Genomic DNA, 15,741 nt, shown 5'->3' with positions numbered 1-15,741 from the left:
CTATTTTTCTAAGCTTATTAACAAATAACATGGATATTTAGCATCAATTCAACTAAAATACAGTCTTTGTGACATTTTCAAGAAATATTTATTGGTGGTTTAATAATATTTTTTTTGTTCTTTGACATTGTAAACATTTATATATGTTTATTTTAACAATAAGACTGACAATATTATTTGTATAATGTTTTGTATTATCTTTTGTTTGTTTGTTGTACCTTGTTTTTTTTTACTTTGTTTGTTAGTTTACCTTTGTCCACAAATTGAAAAATTTTTTGACAATAAAGGCATTTATTTATTTATTTTATTTATTTATATTTATTTATTTATTTATTTATTTCAAAATTAACAAAAATTGTCAAAGATATCCTTTACTAAAGACTTTACTTAATAATAATACCTTTAAAAATACTTTAGTACATATGTACTAATAATGTGCGAAAGCAGCCTCCACCTTGTCCCAGTTGGGGCTATTTGCACTTAAACCAAGGTCTTTTTGTTACCATTTTGTAAACAACTTGTTTTTAAAAATACAGTGACAGTTTGAAAAATTAGGCTACAGGCTGGAAGAAAAAAATAAAATGTAATAAAATACTTGCGAATGTCTTTTTGACATAAATATCATCTACGATCTTAACCTAAGATCTTAACACTTTTTCATTATGATAAATGCATTATAAACATACCCCTACAAATCGAATAACAATAATTCAAATTATGACCATTTTAATAAAAATGTGTTACCAACTTGTAACCTAACTTTTCAAACTGTCATCTCTAGAAAAAAAAATGAAATTTACAATTTTATTCGATTCATGCGATGTACCATTGCGATTAAAAAAAAATAGTACAACAAAATATGATTTTATCTGCTGGTTTTTTACTATTCTTATGTCAGTGTCACATAATTTTTAAAAAATGCCTTTAACTTCAGAGCAAAATCGATTATATTTACGCGATTACGGGATGGCGTTCCCATAAGGGACATTGCAGATGCATTAGGGATAAACAAAAAAACAGTGTTGTTGGCTAAATCCAAAAAAAAAATCAATATAATTCAAATATCATTATAGACCAGGAGTTCCATCTGGGACTACTAATTCTTGTACTACTTTTTTTTTATCGCAATGGTACATAGTTTATTACATCCAGATTTGCAATTACAGTAAATCATTTTCAATACAAATTCTGGTGCCACTGCATTTGACATTGTTGTTGGAACTAAGGTATCCGTTTTTTTACTCCATCCACATTCTGTTGCCTCTTCTCCGTTATTTAGCCAATATTGCATTTATAAATAGGTCCTATAATGATGATTTTCAGCTGCGTTAGTTGTTGGAGGTAAAGTAGCTAAATCAAAATTTTTACTATAAGTACCTGACCATATATTTAAAATACCTCAACTGATCTAAATCTTTTGCTAGCCTATGTCGACCATATAATGAAAATAAGAATGTATTTCCAGCTTCGACTAGCTCAGATTTTTGTGCTGCAGGATCTAAAAAAACGGATGTAATTTGTCGCAGATGAGGATCTTTTTGCAACGTTTTGAAAGTCGCCAGTTTACATTACATTTTATTTTTTTCTTCCAACCTGTAGCCTAATTTTCCAAACTGTCACTATATTTTTAAAAACAAGTTGTTTAGAAAATGGTAACAATAAGACCTTGGTTTAAGTGTAAATATCCCCGACCGGGACAAGGTGGAGACTGCTTTCGCACATTATTAGTACACATGTATTTAGTAAAGGATAGCCTTTACAATTTTTGTTAATTTTGAAATATTATTAACTCACTAATAAAAAATATTTCTTGAAAATGTCACAAGGATTGTATTTCAGTTGAACTGATGCTAAATATCCATGTTATTTGTTAATAAGCTTAAAAAATTAGTAATTTGCATTTCGGTGATTCCTTTTAAAAATTGCTCGATATTCAAAATTTTTTTGTACGTCATTGCGTTAGGATAGTAAGCTATTTTTTATTGATTCTAATAGAGTTTTTTATTCTCTTTAATTTTTACCTCTTGAAGTTTTTCGCTATAACAAACCGTTTTCGAGTTATTTACATTTTTTCCCAAAAAGTACCAAAATTCAAGATGGCGGCCGATTTTTTTTGATGACGCACACATTGGACAAATGGGGACTTTTAGTATGTTAATAAGGGTTACTAAGGCTAACTATTTTCAATGGTCGCAGCTTTCTAAAAATTTTTGCAATTTCAACATGGTGAATGTCATAACTGCACTGGGGTATATACAAAGACATTATAAAGATAGACCGAACATCTCATTCATAAATACTCGTTGGTAGTGTATCAAACATTCCAATGTGTCAAACAAGGACAGAAGAGACAGAGAAGTCTAAAATTTCCGACCCCGGCAACTAGGCGCATTTGGATTGTTCTAATGGCCAGTGGTGTATCGTTTTTTGGAACGAATTTAATTAGTAAAGTAAAAGTAAAGTAATTAGTAAAATTTTTACTCCATATTAATATACTACATTAACACTTTTTCGTTAGATGAGTTTTGTTATAAGGTCTAATATAATAATATAATTAATATCCCATTATGTTGAAACGTTAGTAGGTAGTTTTCGAAAATCGCTCCAACGTCGATATTCAATTTAAACTTTCAGTTACTTCTATATAAACACTCAGTTACTTTTGAATACTTACAGAGTGACTCAGGCTTCCGAAACAGTTGTATATTAGGTTTGTGGTTAGTAACTTTTATTTCAATTTTTTTTTAGAATATGGAGGCAATGGTAAAGCACGTTTTAGACATTTTTGTAATCATAGGTGGCCGGAACATATTTTCAAACTAAAGTTGTAGATTTGTCATTAAATTTCCATTCCAGAAATACATAGGGTTGCTACCTGTCCATTTTTGAAAAGGACAGTCTTTTTTTGGAATAACTTGTCCTTTTGACTTTTTTTGACTTAAAAAGTCATTTTTATTTACGTATTTTCCCTGAGAGAAGAAGAGAACTTAGAACTTCCCGTTTAATCTCTGAGAACATTACCTACAGCAAACAGAAATATTCTTTTGAATGAATATTACGTTTATTTACAAATCCATTACTTAGGTAGCTTAATCAGACAATCAAATTTTAGTTATACGTCCCAATCTTCATGAACTGTATTAAGCATATGAATTGCGGTTTGAATCACCCTGTATGTTGACAAAAATATTTTGAAAATGTGCGTTACAATGGCCCCGATCTTGTGCCGAAAATGTGCGTTACAATGGCCCCATCAAACCAAATGCAACGTTTATATTCAAATTTGTTATGATCTACTTAGGTAGTAATTGAGACAAATTATAATTCAATTACCGGCTACTACGTTCTTGTTTTAATAGATCAAAATTCAACAAATATAATTAGAAATTATTTTAATTTTGCGAGGCTCCCTTGTGTGACGCCTATGTACTTTTACGGCGGAAACAATACCTATCTGTGAAAAGACAAATTCGGGTAATTTGAGCTTATTTTTTCACACATTTGACACTGTCCTACCATATTGAACATTCGCAGATTCAAAAGTACGTTAAACAAAAACAAAAACTACTGAAAACCACTGAAAAGTTCACTTCGGCCTTGATTCCGACTTCAAACACACCGTAAGCTAAACGTAGTACGCTATAACGGATCAAGGGCCGTCGCGAGGGGTGGTGGGACGGACGGCTCATTTCATTCTGGAAGACTAGCAGCGACGTTGCCAATAGTTCTAGACGTTTCAGCACATTAAACAGTAATCATGTCCTTTAATAGTAATGCATATATCCTCTGGTTAATAACATATTATTACGCATGCTTCTTTAAAAATAAACTATTAATTTAATTAAGAAATTGAGATTTATTGATATCCGGTGAAGGTTTTAAAGTCACCTTTTCTGCAAATCAAACTTAAGTAGATAGGCGCAAATTTGAGATGTGGCAATGTCGCCTTCTCTATTTCAGTTGGTTTTTACAGTACGTAGTCAACCTCCGATTGTTTGATCGGGTTAAAATGCACAATTTGATATCTGTTCTTACTAAATCTATGGGTATATATTTCAGTTCTTAATGCAGAAATCATGTCCCTTTAAATACTATACTATTAAGTGTCTTACATCTCTTACAAATAACTTTTAATTTTCTCACGTAGAATATATTCTAATTATCTTCGAAATTATTCAAAAGATAATTTAACATAATAACACAAAACCCATCAATCCAACCCTGTCATTTCCCACATAACGTAACAGGTACTAAACAGGCCGATAAAAATGATATGAATAAAATTACCATATAGAGCGATGGAGAATGACTTGGCCAATTTTTTTCTTATAATCCAACGAGACCCTTCTATTTGTGAGCCCGCATTATTATGGAGGTCTCGGAAGAGCTTAATGGGAAGGCTGTTGGATGTTGTTTAAGACAGATAATTTTTGTTCTTGTGGCGTTCGTGTCACAAAAAATTCCACTTTAGTGGGTAGCTAAGGATAGCATTTTTAGCTTTACGTTGCATGTGATAGTCCTACATACACACATACATACTGCCATTACGCTGACGAGTATTTGACACGCATCAGAAGATGGTTACGCAAGGCGTTTTCTTTCATGAGCTTTTCCGCACTCCGGACATTCAAAAATCTCATTGCTTTGTTGCCTCTTTATTTTTTGGCTATCGCTGTTCATTGAGTTGACAATTATTCTTCTCCACTGCGTTCTATTGTGCGCTGCTTCTTCCTACTCATTCTACATGTTTATCCCCTTTAAGTTTTCGTGGAGAATACCTTTTGAGTTCTCCACCCGGTTTTCTCTTACCATCTACAAGCTCACCGTAAAGCAGCGATTTTGGTAGGCGGTTTTCTTGCATTCTGCATATGTGATCAGTCCATCTTAAGCGGGATTTTGTAATCATGACTTCAACGCTCTCGCAGTTAGCTTTTTAAAGGACCGATATGTTTGAGACACGGTGGAACAATTTGATTCTAAAGAGTTGTCTAAGGTCTGTTGCAACTTGTTTAATGCGTTCATGTGTCGCCGGTACGGCACCTAGGTTTCACATCCATTTAACATGGTGGAGATTATTATTGGTCAGTACACTGGAAGTTTCGTTTTTGTGCTCAAGTCATGATTGTAGCAAACCCTGTCTTTTAATTTTTAGAATGCTTTTTAGGCGCTGCTAATCCTGTGCCGAATTTCAGAGTCGATATTGGCCTTTTCCGAAATCAAACTGCCGAGGTAATTGAATTCCACTACATATTCCAATAGTTCTTCTCCGATTTTTATAGCATAGTTATGGTCTTTGGGGGGAGTGCACATGATTTTAGTTTTATCGATGTTCAGCTTAAGGCCCAAAGCCTCGTATGCCATAGTATATGTGTTCAACATTTCTTGTAATTGTTGTAACGTTTTTGCAACTAGCAGTTATCAGCCTATTGAAGTTCTGCGATGAATTTTGTACGTGTTTTTGCCCTGAGTCTTTTTATGTTGAACAGACCGTCGTCGTATCTGTATCTAATGCCCAATCCTCTTTCCTACAGTTTGCCGTCCACTATAATGGAGAGCGCTGCCATAAATATGTTGAATATGAGAGGCTCTAAGACAGGCTCTAAGAAGGCTCCCTGCCTAACTCCTGTAGTTGTTAAGAAGGGATCGCTAAGTGATCCATGATGTGATACTCTTGACTTGTTGTTGTTATGGAGGCTTTTACACACTGTAAGAAATTTGTTGGGTAGTCCGAACTTTTTCATAATTGCCCAAAGTGCATCTTTCTTCACAGAGCCGAAGGCTTTTGTTAGGTCGATGAATGCAACATAAAGTTTACACTGCTGCTCTTTTACTTTTTCCTGTAGTTGGACGACGGAGAATATGGAATCGACGGTGCTGCGGTGGTAATTAATGATTCAGCATTGAAACTAAAAAAATTTCGAACATCCATTGTCTTTATTTATTTTGCTTACACAACGTTTCGGTCAGAAGTATCACTAAAACCGTTATCAAGCGCCAACTAATCTAAATCCTGAAACTACTGAGCCTATATATATTAGAGCCGAGCATTAACCCGTGAATTAGTTGGTCAAGCATGAGATTGTCCACTAAGTATACCTGCATTGGTGCTTTTTATAACTGGTTGGCATATTGTTGAAATTTCTATACTTGGATTGCTAAAGATTTTATTATTGTTAGATATGAATAATCAACTTGTGCAATTAGATACGAATACAACCTCTTTAAATTGACGCTTTTTTCAGTGCGGTTCCTTGTGGACAACCCGGGCTTCCGACCATTTTATGTTGTGGGGTTGTGGTGCTTGGATCACAAATGATGTGCATTGTCCGACTTTATTGTTTTATACCTCTTTGCGTGTGTTTTTATGTTGGTCAAGTCGTACATGTAGAGGACGTTTTGTCTCTCCAATATACAACTCACCGCACTCGCAAGGCACCTGGAAGGTGCACTCTTTTTCTTGTTTTGATGATTCCGGTTTTGTTTTTGTTAGGACACTTCTCAGAATAGTCCCAGACTTCAAAACAGTTTTAATTTTATATTGTTTGGCTATTTGCCTTATCTTCTCCGATGTTCCTTTCACATATGGAATCGTTAAGAGAGAGAGAGAGAGAGCATCCTCCTCAGGCTGGCGCACAAATGAATCAGACTTGCAACTGAGTCTTGTCAAGACACTTTGCAAAGTAACCATTTTGCAAATCGGTTTTAATATCACTTAGTTCAGAATTCAGAGATTCTTGGTTACTGCATATAGGGATTGCTCGATGACATAATGTCTTAACTATGCCTCTTTTGGTTGCTTCAGGGTTCGACAGAGAATTTAAATATTGTCTCGTATGTGTGATATTAGCTATCTACCACTATCAAAAATGATTATTTTGCCATTATTCTATATGTTAAATGTTAAAAATAACATTTTATTTATACTAGATAGTAGAAAAATTACTTTAGAAATAAAAAATGTTTTGATATTGGCTACATCGCTATAAAAATAAAAATTCCTAATTTTGACAACAATTTTAATTAGTTTTTGGCAGCATATCAACATTCAATTTAGTATAATTAATAGGAGGTTGATGAAAAAATATTTAATTCACTCATCGGCACGAAAAGTGGGCACCTTAAAATTTTCATCTATTTTAAAGTTTTATATATTGCTAAATTATTTGACTTTCTAGTACCTCTTTATAAATTAAAAATAAAAGTTGCCATCTGTAAATTATACAAGGGAAAACAAAATATTGAAATTTTGGTAAAAGTTTAAAACACTCTGTGGAGTACGTTAGCAAGAAATTTAGAAATCAGTTTATCATCTAGGTCTATCTTTTCTCGATAGTTTGTTTTTGACTCATCTCAATAGAGTTATTTTTTTTTGGAGATATTCGCTTTTGAAAAAGGCACTAACATTTTTTTCGTATTTTTTACATTAAATCCATGCCTTTGCTTTTGGTCTTCTATCAACGGACCTACAAAATAGTGTTTATTATTTATGTAATGTTACTGTCTTTGGAAAATCATATTATTATTGACTGTTGGACAGTTACTTTAGCAGACATAGTTTTAAGTCCAAAAGTTGATCAATATCATGACGAATTGAAGCAGCAATAGCGGATAGTTCAGAACTTAAAACCATCTCTGCTAATAGAGTAAACGCCAATAAACAATAATAGCATGACTTCTCAATGACAGTGCTATTACAAGCACAATAAACTCTATTTTATAAGTGTGTTTTTGAGGACCCAAAATGAGGAAACATCAGAACACCTCATCACTGTGTGCGCCAAGGCGACCACCATTCGTACCATGAAGTTTGGTACGACTGATATCGGAGATGGAGAGAAAACTAACCTCTGTAAAAAAATTTCTAAACTATATGAACTGATCTCAGACACACCCTGAAGCTCATACTTGACGAACAATGATGACGTTACGATGAACGATGGCTGAACAGTCTATACACCTCTATATATATGGCTTTAATCACGATCCTGCTCAAACCACTCAACGTAAGAAGCTCAATTTTGGCATACAGCTTGATTCTAGGGTGTAAAGGTTCGATAAGAAGGAATTTTTCGAAATTCCTGTTCCAAGGGGGTGAAACCGCCCCTCAAATATTATAATATTTTTTATTTAAAAAACGGTCAAGTTTCCGAAAAAACGCTTAAACACGTATATTTTACTTTGTTTTTTTTTACATATTTTAAGATTCTTTAAAAATGTATACAGGGTGATGAGCACGATCCTGCTTAAAGCGCTTGACGTAAAAAGCTCATTTTTAGAAAACGGATTGACTTTAGGGTGTAGAGGTTCGATAAGAAGGGATTTTTCGAAATTCGAATTCTAAGGCGGTGAAACCACCCCTCAAATATTAGAATATTTTTTATTTAAAAACCGGTGAGCTTTTCGGAAAAACTCTTAAATACGTATATTTTATTTTGTTGTTTTATATATTTTAAGAGTTTTTAAAAATTTATACAGGGTGTTTCATAAAATAGGACCATTGAGTAATCACGATTCTGCTTAAACTGCTTGACGTTTAAAGCTGATTTTTGGCAAATAGATTGACTGTGGGGTGTAGAGGTTCGATAAGGAGGGGTTTCTCGAATCTCAAATTCAAAGAGAGTGAAAACGCCCCTCAAATATTACAATATTAGTTATTTAAAAAAACGGTTAGTCTTTCGAGAAAACGCTTGGACACGCATAATTTATTTTGTTTTTTTACATATTTTGAAATTTTTAAAAAAATAATACAGGGTGTTCCAAAAAACTGGGTAATTGATTAACCACGATTCTGCTTAAACTGCTTGACGTAAAAAGCTTATTTTTGGCAAACCGATTTTTTGAAAGTCAAATTCCAACGAGATGAAACTACCCCCCAAATATTACCAAGTTATATAATAATATCACCATATTGTTTTTTCTCATGCTGACATATATGTGAGAAAATTTTATCCACTTTTTATTTCAATGGAAATTCTTGCTTTGCTTTATCATCACCATTACAAATGATTAATTCGAGGCTAACGAAGTCGCGGGTACATGTTAGTTGTGTATGGATATATTCTTTATATGGAGTTCTATAAAAAATAATATAAGTATAAAAATAACAGCGCATCATTGTTATTAAGCCCGTTCGGTTTCGCCGAAAGTATAATCATGAAGCGATCGGTCTAAATGGGAGATAAGCTGTGGGAAAGACACACCATCCAAGTGCAGCCTCTACTTTATGACGTTTTATATAATGGATAGCGTCGCAAAGTCGTATCGGAACGGCCGAAGCGGACGGCCGAACAACTATTTGAACCTGCTCAAGAATTTACACGGTTGCCGAGCTGCTCTTAAGCAGGATAAACGCTTCTTAATACTGCTGTTTTTATAAGAACGAGTCAAATTGGCTAAAATAATAATGATTTATTTAAGGAGGGATATCGGATTTATCAAAATGTAGAGATTTGCTATATATATATAGGTACCTACGTCGATTTTTTTGAACCTAGGTTTTCAGATAATGCCGCTCAAAGACGTAAATTTTAACATAGGCTTATATATGGTACTAGCGTGTATCCGCGACTTCGTTCGCGTCGAATTAATCATTTGTAATATATAAAACAACAAAATAAAATATACCTGTTTAAGAGTTTCTCCGAAAAACTCACCGGTTTTTAAATAAAAATATTCTAATATTTGAGGAGTGGTTTCACCCCCTTAGAATTCGATTTTCGAAAAATCCCTTCTTATCGAACCTCTACACCCTAAAGTCAATCCGTTTTCCAAAAACAAGCTTTTTACGTCAAGCGCTTTAAGCAGGATCGTGATTAATCAATGACAGATGACAGATTTTTCGAAACACCCTCTATACATTTTTAAAAAATCTTAAAATATGTAAAAAAAACAAATAAAATATACGTGTTTAAGCGTTTTTCCAGAAACTTGACCGTTTTTAAATAAAAAATATTGTAATATATATTGAGGGGTGGTTTCACCACCTTGGAACTGGAATTTCGAAAAATCCCTTCTTATCGAACCTCTACACCCTAGAATCAACCTGTATGCTAAAATTGAGCTTCTTACGTCGAGTGGTTTGAGCAGGATCGTGATTAATCAGTGAGTCAGTCACTTAAGGATTTTATATTAGTATAGATTATTATTATTAATATACAGGGGTGGCGCACCTCATTCGCCTCGGTTGATTATACGAAAACGGAAAGATGTAGTAACAAAATATTTTATGGGTATATGTGGGAAGGCAATGTGCATTTAAAATTATTTTGAAATATACAGTGTATGCCAGAAGTAAGATCCACACGAAAGTTATATTTTTTCTTATGGAACACCCGGTATTTTATTTTATATTTGGATCCGTGGATATAAAATAAGGCATTTATTATAAGGGTTAAATATATTTACAAGCTTTGGTTTTTGAGATATTTAATGATAATAATGATATGCACACTATAATAAAAAAGATTGTCAACACCCTGTACATTACTATTCAGAATTAATCCTTGTGCTGACTTTTAAGCCAGAAAAATAAACTTAACTGAAAAATTTGATTGCTTCGTTTAGTGTATACAGGGGTGTTAAAAATTGCTGGTCTATTTTAAATATTTATTTTACATAAAACTTTGTTATTTCAAATACAACACCCTGTACGATGGTTTCCATTTAAAAAAAACATATGTTTGTGTCGTATGTCAAAAATGACAGGCTTTAGAAAAAATCGGAGAACACAAACTCATTAGGGATGTGATTATCTACAACTTTTATCTGAAAACTTTTTGTCTAAAAAAGATTATAATGGAATTAGGGGCAAATTTTTAAAATAGCCAAAATTTTTTTTTTAAATATCTAGTAAGCCATGATTTTTTTCTAAAATCTGAAAGGTTGTGTGTATGTTTATGACCCCACAAAACTGCTAGTCTTTCCCCATTTAACCGACTCTCTATCTCCAGTAGTTTCCGAGATACCCATAGAGAACATCGTAGGAAACTCACCCTGCATATAAAAAAAAACTGTGTGTGCACTATGTGCGCATATTTGAAATGAAACTCTTACTGACAACTATTAAAGTGTAAGATTTTAATTTTCAACAAGGATTACTTTTCAAACTTTTGTCCTTCAAATCCTTCAATGTTGTTAGTAAGAAGTTTCACTCTTCAAATACTGCACACACAATTTTTCACACACAACTTTTTACACAAGAGTGTGAGACTGACAACAAATGGTTAACTATTTCATTATGAAACAGTTATTAGGTACCTAACCCAGCCTCCCATAGTCTGACATTCTGTACGATCTAAATACTTGCGACAAAGTTGTAGGTTGTTGGACACGCGACATACAACTACGTTATTTGTTGTGTATTTATGGCCACTATAGTAACAGTATTTTATTAGAACGCAACAGATTTTTCAGCGCAAAGCCGTATTGCCTTTTCGGGGCGGTACGAGCATGGAAACAGTTAGTTAGAAGGATAAATGTCGCATTAAACTATCATTAAAATGTAGCAAGTTCTTTTTATTTATATGGGCGCTCGAATGAAAAGTTTATTTCCTCGAGTAAGAAAGAAGTTGTAACGATATTCGGTACCGTTGTAATATGTAATTCATCTCTTTTGACGGAGGCTATATATGGAAAGATTTCGAATTTTTTGTAAAGCTATAAAATACATACAGTGTGATCAACTAAAGACGCCCCATACAGCACATCAAATCACATTTACGATGTGTTTACATTATTAGAAGTAGACACAAGGTGACACAATTCCCCCGATGTAAATATGCTACGTTTACACATTGTAGTTCAACACGTATGCATAAGGGTTAAACGTCCGCCTCACAATGTAGCTACAGTATAGCATTTACGTATACACAAAGTAAGGGATACACCGTGTGCCGTAGGATACACAGTGCTTGTGTATTACGTTTAAACTCTGTTTACACATTGCAGTTGTGACTACCGCGTGTATACGTATGTATTTTGCTTCGTATATACATCTTGTGCTAGATAAAACTACTTCTTATGAACGAATTTAGGAAATAATACAAGTTTTGATGCCTAACTTTTCGTTCTTTTTAAGAAATATTTATTCAATGATACCAATTATATCTGTTTAGAACGAAAATTAGGAAGGCAAAACTTTGTATTTTCCAAAAGTATCTCGATCGTAAGTTCAAGAGAAGTAGCCTTAAAATTGTTCCATTTTTGTTTTGTATTAAATGTACCATTTTTCTTCCATAAAATGGATTAAGTGGTTAAAAAATAAAATTCTTCTATTTCTTTCGCAATAGCGCAAATAACATAATAGTAACAATTATTTACACTGCAGAAACCAGAAGTAAGAAAACACTGTAAAAGAACAGAATTTGTATCAAAATGTATTAAAAATATAAGTACCTAGTATAACAACATACTAAAATAGTAAACACTGGTATATCGCCACGATTTGGTGGACCTCGTTTAGTCATTTTTTTCTCCTCTTTTCCCTCCAAGGTTTGTTAGCATAGTTATTCATCGAGCACTCTGTTGGACTTTGTTGTATTTTATTTCCAGATTAACAATCTCACCCTTAAATTTTATATGAAACTGATTATTGAATATTAAACATATCTGTATATTGATCCATCAATAACTTACCGAATATCAGTGTATTCTATTCAAAGTGTTCAAATCTTTCTTTCTCTGGTCCATTTGGATTTTTATTATTTCCAAATTGAAAAAAATTATATTGCAGAGCTAACCTCTTTATCATTATACGAGAATATTTGGAGCTTTCATTCATTGGAGTCAAAATTTGGTAAATTGGGTATCTAGTAAGGGAAGAGTCGCTGCTATAATATTAATAATACTCTTAGGAAGGTGTAACAAGGTAATTAAAAACTTGTGTTTACCTTAAAATCTCTTTTAAACTACACACAAACAGAACATTTATATAGAGCTTCCGAATGATAAAACAATAATGGCTGCTAACACATACCACTCCTAGAAAGGAGAAAGGAGAGAGGACACATAAGATACACTTGGTCGGTGTATCTACGCTGAGGCTATCCGCGCGTGCGCACACCTTCATTTCATGCTAGAATGTAGACACAACAGTACACTATTACAAAGTGTCTATATAGATATTTATATTATGTGTATACGCGTCACATTTTTACAAGGTGTGTACTATAGGCACAACTATGATACGAAGTATCATATATACATATGACTTATACATTGTATGTCTCATATACGGACGTCAGATTTCATCATTTTAATAATTATTTGTTACGTTACAAAAAACTCTTTAGAGTCTTGAGTGCATACGGTATAGAACTAGTAAACACTGTATCACACAATTCTATCAATATAAACCTGCGTGTATCTCATATGTATATGTTAGAACTAGATGAACACTTAGGTTCACTTTAACATATTTGGTTTCTCATGTGTCTCCCTTGTAGAAACGTAATTTCATTTGGACGTGCTGTATGGGGCGTTTTCCTGAGTCAAGTTAATTGATCAAGTCACAGGAATTCAACTGACTTGAAAGAATATTCCGTGTTTAAATATTTGAAATCAAAAAGCTTCTACTCGTACTGATCGATTTGAAATGACGAGAGTGCGTAAAACATATCGCGCACTTATGCGAAGCGCGGCGAAAAACCGCCCAATGGATTAAATTTATATTATACTAGCGTGTACCAGCGACTTCGTTCGCAACGAATTAATCATTTGTAATGGTGATGATAAAGCAAAGCAAGAATTTCCATTAACATACAAACTGGATAAAATTTTCTCACATTTATGTAAGCATGAGAAAAAACAATATAGCGATATTATTATATAACTTGGTAATATTTGAGGGGTAGTTTCATCTCGTTGGAATTTGACTTTCGAAAAATCCGTTTGCCAAAAATAAGCTTTTTACGTCAAGCAGTTTAAGCAGAATCGTGGTTAAGAAATTTCCCAACTTTTTGGAACACCCTGTATGATTTTTTAAAAAATTTCAAAATATGTAAAAAAAAAAAAATTATGCTTGTCCAAGCGTTTTCCCGAAAGACTAACCGTTTTTTAAATAACATATATTGTAATATTTGAGGGGAGTTTTCAACCTCTTGGAATTTGAGATTCTAGAAACCCCTCCTTATCGAACCACTACACCCCACAGTCCATCCGTTTGCCAAAAATTAGCTTTAAACGTCAAGCAGTTTAAGCAGAATCGTGATTACTCAATGGTCATATTTTATGAATACTGTATAAATTTATAAAAAATCTTAAAATATGTAAAACAACAAAATAAAATATACGTGTTTAAGAGTTTTTCCGAAAAACTCACCGGTTTTTAAATAAAAATATTCTAATATTTGAGGGGTGGTTTCACCCCTTAGAATTCGAGTTTCGAAAAATCTCTTCTTATCGAACCTCTACACCCTAAAGTCAATCCGTTTTCCAAAAACAAGCTTTTTACGTCAAGCGCTTTAAGCAGGATCGTGATTAATCAATGACTAGATTTTTCGAAAGACCCTCTATACATTTTTAAAAAATCTTAAAATATGTAAAAAAAACAAAATAAAACATACGTGTTTAAGCGTTTTTTCGGAAACTTGACCGTTTTTGAAATAAAGAATATTGTAATATATGAGGGGTGGTTTCACCCCCCTTGAACTGGAATTTCGAAAAATCCCTTCTTATCGAACCTCTAAACCTAATGTAAATCAACCTGTATGCCAAAATTGAGCTTCTTACGTTGAGTGGTTTGAGCAGGATGGTGATTAATCAGTATGTCAGTCACTTAAGGATTTTATATATTAGTACAGATAATGTAGGTACGTCTGCTGACTCAAACGAAGCGACCGCTTGCGCCGCGCGCCGAAGCGACTTTCGTTGCAGACCTGGAATCCAAAGCGAAGAAGTTCTCTTGAAGAAGCGCGGTGGTCAGAGGACACATGGGTAAATCCAAACTTGTGGAAACCCTACATACAATCAGTGTCCTTCCTCATAACATGATCAAACTATTTAAGTATCCGTTATTGAGCTATAAGGATTCGAGTTTAAGATTTCGATCATCAGCTCTCAATAGAACCAAAAGAACAACCCGAAACCGCGCACCTTTCTTTAGGGAACCACTTTATGTTCCAAGTTTTAACGCGCACAAGTTCATACCGACGCGACGCAAAACGGTCCATTTCGGCCGGCCGACAGGATAAAAACTCATCCATATGCGATACGAAGAACCGGCCAAATTAAGTTAAAAATGTCAACGCGAATTCGAAACAAAAGAAAGGTAAAAAACGAGCGAGCGCGGCGGCTCTCGGTCCAGAAGGCCGGTGCGGCCAGCGACCAAACAAAGGACGGTCGCGAAATCGTTCTCGGAAAACCGGACCACGGCCCGATTGAATTGTCAATTGCGAAACGGAGATATGGCAAGAATAAGGAGCAAAAAACGCTGTAGGCAGGATAACAAAAGAAAACGGAAAGAAAAAGTCAGTCGAAACGACCGATTTGGGTATGTGTACGTACATACAGTAGGGTATACAGGATGGCGCAAGAAATATGGACTTAGGTCCTCGAAACCTAAGGTAGGCAAGGTATCAGACTTTACATCAAATTCATATAGGTAGACCGATAAGCCTGTCAACCTTCCTACTGAAAACGCTAGCCCTTGGATAGGTATTTAAGGGACGAAGTGCTAAGGACGAACCCCTAAGCAATCGTCAATACGCATACCAACCAGGTAAATCCACGGATGCTGCGTTGGAT

Source organism: Sitophilus oryzae, unplaced genomic scaffold (assembly GCF_002938485.1).
Source record: "Sitophilus oryzae breed Bouriz unplaced genomic scaffold, Soryzae_2.0 scaffold_1178_pilon_pilon, whole genome shotgun sequence".
In the NCBI taxonomy this organism is placed as follows: domain Eukaryota; kingdom Metazoa; phylum Arthropoda; class Insecta; order Coleoptera; family Curculionidae; genus Sitophilus; species Sitophilus oryzae.
This window is presented reverse-complemented; position numbering follows the sequence as displayed.